The 13297-nt window shown below is 37.9% G+C and overlaps 1 long non-coding RNA gene across 5 annotated transcripts; it reads left to right on the top strand.

The window, feature by feature from the left end:
- Positions 1-2763: 2763 nt before the first annotated feature.
- LOC131315802 (uncharacterized) lies at positions 2764-7472 on the top strand. Of its 5 annotated transcripts, XR_009196899.1 has the most exons (6): positions 2764-2949; positions 3090-3175; positions 4683-4766; positions 5039-5220; positions 6416-6852; positions 7110-7197. It is a non-coding gene; the product is annotated as an uncharacterized LOC131315802 (long non-coding RNA). The 5 variants fall into 5 exon arrangements; XR_009196898.1 differs by lacking the exons at positions 2764-2949; positions 3090-3175 and adding an exon at positions 3563-3671; XR_009196900.1 differs by lacking the exons at positions 2764-2949; positions 3090-3175 and adding an exon at positions 3626-3734.
- Positions 7473-13297: the final 5825 nt, after the last annotated feature.

Raw genomic sequence — 13297 nt, 5'->3', positions numbered from 1 at the left:
AACCATATGTCCCGAACGAAAAAAAAATATACTTCAATGCGCGTTTTCTGCCGTATTCACCAATGTGATATTATTTTTGAGCCCTATATTTTATTTGTAATTATTTACGAAAAAGACGACCCTTATGATATTTATTTTACAATCTTTTTGGTATTAATATTCTGAAAAACTACTAACTTAATATTATTTTCTTACAATATAATATCATATTAGTATAAAACTTATTAATTATATCAGTTTAATTTATCTGGTAGATTGAGTTTGTTTTAAATGTTTCGAAACAACTTAGCAACCTTCCAAACCTCATTTTTGACACCCGAACTATTTTTCCTAGACTTTTCACACTTGAAAGATCATAACTTGTTAAGATCATATTTTTTTTATTTAATTATCTATTTATTGAATTATTTATTAGTTATCTATCAAGCTTACTAACGAAAAATCTTTGCGACCTTCCAAATCACGTTTTAACACCCAAACTAATTTTTCATAGACTCCTTGCATCTCAAAGATGATATCTTGTTAAATTAATATTTTTTTATTTAATTTACCATTTATTGTTATTTCTATAGCGTTTTCAATTAAAAATTCCTTACGACCTTATAAACCATATTATTAATGCCCGAGTAATTTTATTTAGACTCCCTACATTCCGAAGATAAAACTTTGTTAACCTCAACATATTTTAATTAGTACATTATTTATTATCTATTTACTTCACTTTCGGCCACTTTATTTAACGTCTATATTTAAAATAATCCCGCGACCCTCTAAACCCAACTTTTGACACTCAACTGGTTGCATAGGACCTTTAGAAATCTTATTAAGGTCATGTTAATTATTCTAATATTTTTTTACCTAATTAATGTATTTAATTAGTTTTTAATCAATCTAGTTACTTAGAAATAATTAATGAGAGCCTAGAAGAATATTTTTTTTAAAAATTCTTTTAAAAATTTCTTACTTATTATCATCTTAGCCATACGAGATTAAGGGCAATGACCTATTCATAAAAAGTTGTGTGATTGCACTGCTTGTTATTTGTTTTAACTATTATTCGTTTAATTGTATTTTGCACCGATACTTGATTTAAATGCTAGATTGGACCCTAGAAATATGGTGTGGTATGCGAATAGAACTCACCTAGATGATGCTAGATAATGAGTAAATTGGAAAGTTTTATTTTTAGAATGTCTGCAGGCAGGATTTTGAGATGTGATGAGTTAGATGTGATGATTTGAAACTGGCAAAGTAGGCCCAGTGATGAATTGAAACTGGCGGGAGTCCAGTGATGAATTGAAACTGGCGGGAGTTCAGTGATGATTTAAAACCTGGCAGGTAGTCCAGTGATGTTTTGATAAAACCTGGCGGTGGTCCAGTGATATTTTCTGATGATAAAACCTGGCGGTTGTCCAGTGATATTTTCTGATGATAAAACTTGGCGGTTGTCCAGTAATATTTTCTGATGATAAAACCTGATGGTGGTCCGGTGATATTTTCTGATGATAAAACCTGGCAGTGGTCCAGCGATGTTTGTGATGATAAAATCTGGCGGTGGTCTAGTGATACTTTCTGATGATAAAACCTGGCGGATAGGGCCAAAGATATTTTCTGATGATAAAACCTGGCAAAGGTCCATCGATATTTTGTAACAATAAAACCTGACGGTTGGTCAGTGACGTTTTGCGATGATCAAACCTAGCAGGTGGTCCAGCAATATTTTGTGTTGATAAAACTTGGCGGGTGGTCCAGCAATGTTTTGTGGTGATAGAACTAGTGGGCGCCCTGTGGTGATTTTGATGTTGTGATTAAGATAGGCAAACCCTAGTTATGGTCTGGGCATGACTAGATTTTCCTTGTTGTTAGGTTATCGATCAATAGTGAATAGATTTATGGGTGTTTTACTTTTCTGCATTGATGATATATTGTTACCTGCTAGCTGTAACTTAACGAGGGTGATTGGGTTGGATTATACTACGGGGTGAACTCCTTCACTCAGGCACGGATTTGTCTGGCATCCGTGTCAGATATTGCAGGAAATCTGGTGGAGACTCAGGACCCTGAAGGAAGGCAATACTATCTAGGGATGAACCCAGAGATGGAGACAGAACTAGTGTATGCCTGGGATCTGTATCAAGCTTAGGAATCAGCTCTGAGTTTTGTCAACATTTAATACCACAGTCAAATTTAGTATTTTCACATTTGGTTGTAATAAACAATTTCTTATGTCGAATTATCTATTTTAGTCATTAATAAAGCAAACTTTTCTTTATATTAATATTTAATGCCTCCGAAAGTTATTTGAAAAATCAGGGCGTTACAATCCAAGGGTTATCATAAATGGAATTTTGGTAAAATTTTGATTAGATTTCAAAAAATTCGAAACGAAGACTTTTTCCGTGGAAAAAAAGAAGAAAAGAAACGTAGACTTTGTGGAAACCCTAGCCCCATACCTCACACTCCCCGTCTCCCTCTCTCGACTCTGTCTCTCTCTTCGAACGCTCAACCTCCTTGTTGACTCCCTCTCCCTCCCTCCCTCCAACCCACAACCACCGGCCCAACTCCAGCAGCACTGCACCACCTCTCCATCTGTGGCACCAATCCTCTCCATCATCGCACCACCTCTCCAAGTATCTCTCTCTCACACTCTCACTCACACTCACTCTCTCTCTCTCTCTCTCTCTCTCTCTCTCTAATGCAAAGATGGTGATGGATATTTTGAAATACCCCAAACCCCAATCCTCAAACTCCGAAATCCGTAACCGTAAACCCACTGTTTGTGTATATAAGTATCCATATTTTTTATTTGAAGAGGAAAAAATTAGCTACGCCGAGAGATTACTTTGGGTTTCTTGATTTGGAGTTTGATTTCACCCAAAAATTGGTCTCCACAGAGTTAGATTGGGGATTGATGTATGGAGTGGTTTACAGGCGAAGCTGATCTGATGGGTAAGCAGTTTTGATTATTACTTCTTTTAAATTGAGCTTACTTCTTTCATTATGCATGCTTCAATTACTTATATTTTTGTTGTGATAAAACGTACAGGATGACTTTTATTTGGATAAACTCGAAGTGTTATTGTTCTCAGAAAGCTGGTTGTTCAATGGTAGGAACAGTGGATGTATGTGAGGTGTATGTCAGGTTGCTCGATTAGATATGTCAGCCAACAAAGAGGTATTTTTCGCTTAATTTGTGCATTCTGGTTTCTGTTCGTATTTTCGGTTGACTGTTGTTATTGAACACTAGATTTGGCTGTTCCCAAATGGGTATGCTAACCAAAATCGAATCTTTTTCATTTCTGTATCCAATTCCTATGGTGTCATTTTCATCATCCTTTTCTCAGAAATATATGCAATTGTTTGGTGGGTATGTTTTTTAGCTATTTGCTTTTGAGATCATTTGTTGTGGATTCTTCAAATGAAAAACGAAAACACTGAACAGTTGAAGAAACGAAAACACTAAATTGTGCTTCTGGGGATTTTTTTCCTCACTATTCTGTTAAAATTTTGGGATTTTATTCATTGTGCCATTGTCGCCAACAAAGTTATTTTTTGACTTCAGGGAGAGGGTAAATTGTGCGGCGATGCCTCCAGTAAGAGGCTCTATTCCCTTCAGAAGGGACGTAAAGGATTTGTGCCCCAATCCCAATTTGAAATGGCCGGTCAATCAGGTAGTTCAATGCAGAATTGGACTTGCTTAGAAGTTTTACTATGTTATCTCTTTTGCTACTTGGGTAAAGTTGGTATTATTTTATTTTTTTCCTTACAGCAATGTCATCATCTTTTGGGTCCTTTCTTTGTGTACTCGATTGAGCATGTGTGTTATAGGCCAATTATCACTTCCACCATATGAAGTTTCAGATTGCTCTCTCATGGAAATCACCTAGAAAGTTAGCTACATTTGATGTGACTTCTGGAATATTTTCCTTTTATAGGTTTTGTTGTTTTGATGTTGGCTGAAGATTTAGCTACCCATGTTGTGGATGTAACTCCTCTGATCCATTATTCAGAGATTATTCTCTTTTTTCGTTTTGTCAAATGCAGAATAAGGTTGCGAATGGCGAAGCATCTCTAATCTTATTGTCTACAGGAAATGCTAGCAGGAGAGTTGCTTGCTTGAACAAGTGTTATGATGTAGTTTACATTTTTTGTCATTGTCTTTGTGTATGTTTGTCTCTCCATCTCACTTTATGTGCGTGTGTGTGTAGATGTAATTGGTGACATCTCTCCAAAGCCCTATTAGGGTTACAGATCTAATTGGTCATGTCTTTGATTGTCTTAACTGATTAGTTGCTCAGAAATTGGGGACGGAAGATGAGGATAAAGAATCAGTCTCAGTTTTTTTGGGTTTTGAGGGTAGTTAACACTATAGATCATGCCGCTTGATGAAGAGAGTTCTTGATGTAAAGGCTCCACAGCCTGGGGCTTGATAGAGTTGCTTCACTGAGTTTCACTCAGTTTTGGTTGCATCACTTGGCTTTTCGAGTTTTGAACCTCTGTATTTTTTTTTGGTTATGCTCAATGCCTACCTAGCTACCAAATTTCTTCATTTGTATCGTGTTTGTTGTGGGAATGTCTCATTGGATTTCCTTCTTCTCTATGGGTCAAGTTTTGTGCGTGGTGGTGTTTATGGGGTTGTATTCTTGGTGAATTTTATTTTGATTTTCAAATTTTCTTTTCAGGAACTAATTAGCGAATTGTGTGACTCGAATCACTCAAGATTTCAGGAACTAATTTACGAATGGTGTGACCAGAAATCACTCTAGGTAAATTCTATCATATTAGTTTCTCAAGTTTTGTGTGTTAAATTTGTATTGTTACTCTGGCTTTGTTTGTGTTAACTATCATCATTCACAATGTGCACTTTTCCGCTAAGTCTGTATCTATGATTGGTTGATGATAATTGATATCAACAAAGGTAAAAAAAAAATTGAGAAAATGTTTAGTGTTAAACATAATCTTTAGTTTCTGAAATTGACAGTCCCCGCTTAGTATAGTTTTGTCAAACTCCTCTTTGTTTGCTTGAATTTTTATACAGTTTGATAACCTACCGTAGACGGGGATGCGCACTAATGGATGTCGGCGATCCTTCCCAAATCGACGGGTCCAACGGCATGGGTTTTGAAAGTTGGGACGAGGGTTCGAGTTGGGGTTTGTTTTGAAGTCCAATTGAAGAGTTTTGTATCTGAAGGTATGGGTGATGAAGTTCTGAAGGTGTGGGTGAGGAAAATTACAAGGAGTTTCTTACCAAGTTTCGAGGTGTCTCAAATCCCTTCTTTACTTTACCACCGCTGAACACCATAGAGAGGTATATCTTTTGTATTTACATTTGCATAGGTGTATTCCTGAATTCAAGAAATTAGCGTGGTCGGGTGTGAGATGAGCCATACTTGGATGTTGTATTCTATAGATGGTTTATTTGGTTGGTTGTTGAATTGATTAGTCTATTTTGTGATGGGAACCTTAAATAGATGGTTTAACGATTAGTTGTTTTGATTTTCCTGGACCCACTCTCTATAACATGGGGTGTCAATTCCATTTCGCTTCTGGAATCAACTTAAAACTGTTGGATTTCTTCACTACTATTGATGCACACATCACTCATGGATAAAGAGTTGGTGTTTGCTTTTCCTCTTTTCTCCTTACTTTCATTTTTTTGGTGTTTTCTCTGATTGCCCCCTTTGCCCCAAGACTCAGTAAAAATGCTCTGAAGCCTGCATGTGGTTCAATACCTGATATGTAAGCTCCTCTTTTTAACCTTCATAGTTCAATCCCGTACAGGTTCAAATATTGCCTGCAGCCTTGCACTATGAATCTTGCTTTATTTTTTGATTTCACTTGGACGTTGCATTTGATCTAAGCTCACAAAACAAACTTATAGATACAATATTCAGGCCTTAGCCTCTTTTTGTTGTTATTGGAAACTACTTTGCTTTTTCACATTTTAGGTTTTAGGTACTACATTGTTGTGACAGGGACATTGGGAATACCGGCTATATGGAGCTACAGTACAGCTACAAGTTGAATGCTACAATCAAGTGAGTTAATTTTTGCTTTAAGATTTGGACATTTTTTAGCACATTGGTATTCTCGGAATGTAAATTGCTCTTCAACTGTTGCCCTTTTTTTTGTGTTCTTGAAGTGATACCATTTGTGGGGATGCTGAGTTGGTATTTGTTTCATTACCTATAATTTATCACCAATTGGTGTTCTTATATTGTGTTGGAACTTCATTTTTAAAATTTCATTATCACTGTTTAGATTGAAAAGATTAATGGGGCATTGGACGATATACTGATGCCAATGCGCGGGGGGGGGGGGGGGGGGGGTGGTGTTTGCACTAGAGCTGCATACCTTTTAAAAATAATTGCTTCTGTTTTCATTTTGTTTCCCGTTACTAGGAGCATGACTGTAGCTATGTACTTTAGAATTTTATATTACATTCAAGGTGTTTGTAAGATTGCCCATATGAGAAGTTTGATTTCCAATGAGAGTTTATCACAATCCTTCTTGGTTTTGATGCCTATAGCTAGCCTTACCCCAATTAGTTGAGGCACATAGCCATTAGTTAAAAACCAATTTCTTACATAATATTTAGTTTTGTACTACTTTTAGCTACAACCATGATATGGAAGGTTATAAGATCTTTGATGGATGTCTAAGACCAAATATAATTTGTTTTTAGTTCACAGTTACTTCACCCATATGTTCTGATCATAACTCTTCCGAGATATGTGTTCAAGTCTTTTTTTCGTTCCCAGTTACTTCGCCCATATGTTCTGATCATAACTCCTTTGAGATTAATCTGATTGTGGGTGTGTTGTTAATTATGGCTTGCAGGCTTCTTCAGAGGTAACAATCGTGGAGAAAAGAAGGTGGACTCTTAATGACCAACATTGAAAAGCCTCTCGGAAGGTGGACTCTCAATGAAAAGAAGGTGGACTCTTAATGACTGACATCGAAAAGCCTCTCTGCAGGTGGACTCTCAAGGACTTTGGCAAGGGAAAAGAGGACTTTGGCAAGGGAAAAGAGGGTCCGTGATCTTGACTTTTTCTATTTTATGTGTTAGATATATAAAGTTTCAAGGTTGGACCTTTTTCTCATTTGAGTATGTGTTGCTTTGTCATGTATCGGTTGGTACATGTTGCTTATCTCTTGAAATTAATTTTTCCAAAAAAAATTGTTTGCTTGCTCCTTAGAAATCCTAACGAAAATTGTGATGTTTGAACTCTCTACCTATTTAAGGTGTTCAACGTGACCGTGCAATTATATTTGTGTTAATTTTCAGCTGATGGGCAAATTAATCTATTTCATTCTGGGCAGAGCAATCACTAAGGTGCTTTCCAAGAGCCAAGGGGTTTCTAGGGAGTCATATTGCGTGAATGTAGGAAAGCCACAACAATATCATATTGTCGATTCTAAAGTATCTATTTCGATTGTCTCAGGCGATGGGATCGGTTTTTTTTCTTGATGTTCATTTAATTTTTATTTATTTATTTTTATTGTTGTTCATGTCTGAGGCGGCGGGACCATTTTTTTACTTTGTTGTTTGTCTTTGTCTAGCCCATTTGTAATTTTGGATAGTTGCAAACTCGCTATTATGTCGCGTTGTGGCTTTAAGCACGGAGAATTCCTACGAATATGCTTGGGTTTTTTTTTTTTTTTGAGTAGTTGGGTTTGTTGGGCAATGGGTTGATATATTGCACGTGAGTCCAATGTCTATTTGTGTGTGCGATCATTTGAGCCGTGACTTTAGGCACGGGCATGAACCTAATTTAAAAAAACAAATCTTCCTGTATAAATCAGCTTCGTTAGCGGGGGTGGTCAATAGTTTTGTAATTCTTTTCAGTACCGGCTCATATATTTTGGAAGTCCGAAGCGAATTTTCTATATTGAACTCCTTACATATTTATGAATTTCTTTAAAAAATGATAAAAGTACAAAAAAACAAAAAAATCAAACTAAAAGGATACAATTATGACTATAAATGTAAAACGATATGATTGAAATTATGAAGGTGCATGGGAGTCGAATCATACACTCCCAATAACATGACAATATTGTGTGACCATTAAACTAAGTATCTGGTTTGTATTTTTATTTGGAAACATTCTAATATTAATATGTAAGTTACATTACAGTGGGCCTCAATTTTGGACCAAAATTCAGAGGCAGGAAGCGTTTGCTTCCCTCGCATGCCTTATAAGCCGGCTCTGATTTTTTTTAGTTGTATTCAAAATGGGTTGTGCCGTGCCTTCAGGCGCGGACATTCACTAGTACTACTATGTGTGGAGTCCATATGTATATGAAAAGTTGTGTTTGAATTGTTGTATGTGTAACATCTTTAATAATAGATAGCTACCAAAATAAAATAAGCTAGGCCCCTTAACCAAGATAAATGTACCTATATTGCTATTTCCATACCTGGCTACTCCCTTGACCACTTCACCCGCCCTTACAAGTGCGATCGATGGGTCCGACTCCGGCGTTTTTGGTTCCTTGCGGGTTTTTTTTTTGTTTTTTCTATTGCTCTTTTTGTTTTTATTTGTGGTTTTTTTGTATTTTCGGACTAGTAGTGTCCGGTTTTCTTGTACTGTTTTCTTTTATATATAATATCTGCATTTTCTGGCTGGTCAAAATTTTTTTTGTCTTCTTACATTTTTGTCCCCAATGAACTATCCTCCCCTACTTCATAGAAACAAAGAAATGATTGTACTACACGGTAATGACTTCCAAGACACAAAAAAGAAAACGGTGACCAGCTCGATTCAAAAGCGAAAAGCTAGCCCAGAAAATGCATGTTATTCTTCCTTTCCACATGACTACACGCCTGGACTTAATGGTAATACTGACAACTCTGGATATTTCAAAGCTGAGAACGTTCTCAGCACACGCATATTCTTAGCTTTGAGAACGTTTTTAGCACACGCCTAGACTTAGTGGTAATTAATTCTCAGACGTGCTCAGTTTTGAGGACATTCTCATACGTTCTCAGCACTGAGAATATTCTTAGCACACGCCTAGACTTAGAGATAATTAAGACGTTCTTAATACTGAGAACATTCTCAACACACACCTACAATTAGTGGTAAATTTTTTTTTTTTTTTGAACGGCAAAGAAATTTCATTAATCTTTAAAAAAAGGATTACAAAGACTAATGAGAACAAGGGTAATCGGCATCACAACCCAAAGCAAACATCCCAACTAGGTTGGAACATAAGTTTCAGGACAATTATATGCCATCCAAGACCCAAAAGAGAAAAGGAGAAAGAGTTGGCAAGGAGCCAACCCATTGCAAGATACTGTATAATTACAAAAACCACCAGAGTACAATCCAAAAGCCTGACAAGATCCAGCAAGATTGGTCCACATAATTTATAATCCTTAGCCTTCCAATTGTTGAAGAAGTACCCAGTGTAGAAGGGGAACCATATATTTGTTCCCAATGAAGAGCTTCAAGAGCAGAAAACCAGCCCATAATATTTCAGAGTTGTTACCTGAGCTGAGTACCAAGGCAGTGTATGGAAAATGCACCATTCTCCATCCCCAAATGTTGTGGTGCCCGTAGAAGACCCCAAATTAACCCAACCACTCAAAAACCCAGATAGTATGACTCAACAGACTCAGAAAAATCCCCCAAAAATGATCACCTAAGCCTACAAAACCAGACACCCAACAAACCCATAAAGACCCCCAAAAGTCTAACCAGAAGCCCAACAGCCAACATCCAAAAATCCCAACCAAGTGGAACCACGAGACCCAAAAAAACCCCAAACACACCCACCCAGATACAACACACACACACCCCTAGAAAACCCACTACAATGAAGCAATGATGCTGTCCAATCTAAATAGAACATATTCAGTAGAGATTTTGAACTAAGCATTAGCTTTGGCTGCCAATAAAGCAGCCCTTTCATCATCCTCTTGTTCCATTTCCATTATCTTGCTTACCACTTCATCCTCATATCCCTTATAACCAATTTTCAGCAGTTTATTCACTTGCCACACCGCTTGGGATTCAATCAGGAGAATTCTGTTCCTGTTGGAGATGCCTTCAGTCGATACTGATAGAGCTATTGCAACAGCAGCTGCCCTGAAAACCATGCTTTTGTTTTCTTCTTCCTTCCACCACAATTTTTAGCAGGGAGAGATGCAATGGGGTGGCCCAGAATTTCTACTAAGTTTTTCTTCTTCTTGGTCTTTCGTGATTCAACATTACTGTTACCAACTCGATTGACCTGTTTCTGAGGAATGAGAGAGGGACTTGTAGGAATAATGGAGGGCTGCACCGAACAATTTCCCAGACTGTTTGTGGCGGATATGGCTCGGTGAATGGGGTTCGGCACATACCATGAGATATCCATCAGCCAGACCATACCCAATCCATGAAACGGACCACACGGCACGTCCTATGTTCGGCGGATTATTGCCGAACCTGGCGTGTGGAACAGGACTGCAACCGGAGTGATGTGATCGGCAGAGCCCCCGGCCACCGAACCGCCCCTGTTTCCTGATGTGGAGAAAGTCAGGAAGTCTTTGATAGGGGAGACAGGTGGCGCTATATCGTTACCTAAAACTGTGGGAGCAAATCGTGGAGACCATTTTTGGAAACCCATATCTTTGACCTGATTTGGGGGCACAATAGGCAGCGCGTGATACCCGGATGTGGGTTGATTCCCATATTTCCTTGGTCTATATAAGGGGCAGGGATAACAAAGGTGAGAGAGAGGCAGAAAGACCTAAAACCTACGAGATCATCATTTTTTCCAAGACTGATTAAACCGTCGGAGTGCTCATCTCGGACCTTCAAACACTCGGGTTTGGGTATTAACACGGGTGCTTCTTGTGCAGGCTATAAACAAAGCACGCTAGCTAACTCAACCGCATTTCCTCTCAAGGTTCCACCGGAGAAAACGCAGCACCACACTGTTTATTGTATGGTACAATACTCCAGCTATTTTCTCTATCCAATAAAAGATTTGGACAGAGAGCATGCAAAGGATATACTCTTTTTGTAACCAATACAAGCTTTGAATAGCCCAGCCCCTAGTTCTTGGCCTAGGATCAGAGATGGAGTAATTGCACCTGTTCCTTGGGAGTCCATAGCAGGTGTATCAGTAGCACTACCCACTTGCACTGTGTCATTTCCCAATGGTAATCTTGAGTCCCACAAATGTTCTTCACATGCCATATCTTTGATGATCTTGTTGTTTCCCAATACAATATCATTTATGACAAGTGGTGGCTCAGTTTCCCTGACCATAGAGAGCTCATTTGATGAATCTGCATGCTCCTCCACTTTGTTCCTATCGGTATCCTTCTCAACTTGAACAAATTCTTTTTGAGATTTTTTCACATCAGCGCAATGGGCCTTGCTGTTCGTATCAATCAAATCCACCTTGTTCAAGTTATGAGCTTCAAATGATGAGTCAGCATCCTCTTCCTTTTCACTTGTTTCTATCTCCTCTGCAACCCTACATCCTTGACAAGTGCAATCTGTACGCAGAATTGTGTTAACAATGAGTTGTTCCTCAATGACCCTAACTTGGATTGGTTTCCCTTTATGTTCAGCTGTGATAACTTAGTTAATCGTTTCCATCTTGCTCGAAGAAATTAGAACCTTACCAACTGAATAAGAGAGGCCTTTAAGTGTATCATCACTGATTTGAATGACATTCCCCCAAATTTGACCAATAGCTTTGAATGTGGATGAATTCCAAAGATGTAGTAGAATACCGTAGCAGTTCAGCCATATGAGACGATTGCAAGGTAGAGCCGCGTCTTCATCCCACTGCTTTAGATGCAAGAACCAGTCCTTTAGCCATGCCATTTCAGTAGAATAAAGGGCTTCGTTCATATTTGCCGTTGAGGGACAAGTTAGTACTAATGAGTACCCCCCGTTGGGCGAACTTCAATATCCTTGTAACCCAGATTTCGAAGCTGATCTTGAAGAAAATACATCGATTTCATGGGCTTTAATTTTGCAATAGCACTCCTCTGTAACCATTCATTACCAACTGCATGTAGTTTAATCGCCTTGATCGTAACTGCGCTTGCTCTTGGATTGAGCTGAGCTTTTTGGCGATACACAACAGAGGTTTTTATGTGATGAGAGATCAAGAGATTTTGAGATTTGTCTTTTTTTTATTCCAAAGAATCTTGAGTCCTGTCTCTGCTTAAACCCAGACGGTCTTGAAGCCCGTTCTTGAAGCCCGGTCTTTAATCCCTTCGTGAATCCAGAAAATCTTGAAAACTGCCCCCATTAGTGGTAATTTGTTCTCTGACATTCTCAGCACATGCCTAGATTTGGTGGTAATTAGAAAGAGTGTTATACCTTAATGGGAATTAAGGTGCAATTTTCTGTACCTAGTGATAAAAAGCCCAGAATAAAACTAATCAGATTTTTCAGTTTTAATTTGACAATGATGATGGGAGCATATATACCATGCAATTTATTGTCTGCGAATCGTAGCCAAGTGATCGCGTAAGGTTCCCGTTAGACATAGGAGTGGATCATTGGAATTCGTATTGAGAGGAAGACAACACCTTCAAGGACTTCATATTCCGGATTTAGTCAGGAAGTTTTCTAGAAAATGTTTAGTCTTGTTTGTCGTGCAAGCAATTGGGTTGCACACCATGCCCGTTATAATTTTTTATCTTGATATTCCTACAAGTCAATACTATACCGCGTTTTTATATCAAATTTACAGAAATAAGAAAAACTACTGCAGTTTCTAAGCCTCAAGCCAAACAAGGCTAAATTGGCTTGATCATTGGATGGTTCTTCCAATTGACTTGGGCATGCAAGACTTTTGGTCCAAAATATTTCCTAACAGACTAAATATGTTAGCATTTGCCTATGTTCGATCCATTTGGATATAAATGGAATACATTATTTGAATCCATTTATTTAGATGTGTATTTTCTCTTCTTCCTTCCAAGACCTGAAGCGGATACAAAAACATTTATGGAATACATAACAACGAAATTTTGTAAAGAAAGCAAAGTAGTTATGGACTGAATCATCCTAAGAACAAAGCTTCGCACTTTGCTGTGCTCTTTTTATTCCCACCCCCCATCAGATCAACCTCCTACAATCAAAGTTTTTCCTCAGAGAAATGGCAGAAACCCATATCTGCAAAATTCGAATTCTTTAAACAGAAAAATTTAAAACAAAAGCAAGCAGATATACAGAACTAGTGGAATGCATGAAACTAATTGAGGAAATCAATGCTTTGCAATAAACGTTAATAAAAATAAAACAACTTACCATACAATACCGTTTGAATCTTT

Source organism: Rhododendron vialii, chromosome 1a (assembly GCF_030253575.1).
Source record: "Rhododendron vialii isolate Sample 1 chromosome 1a, ASM3025357v1".
Taxonomy (NCBI): Eukaryota; Viridiplantae; Streptophyta; class Magnoliopsida; order Ericales; family Ericaceae; genus Rhododendron; species Rhododendron vialii.
This window is presented reverse-complemented; position numbering and strand designations above follow the sequence as displayed.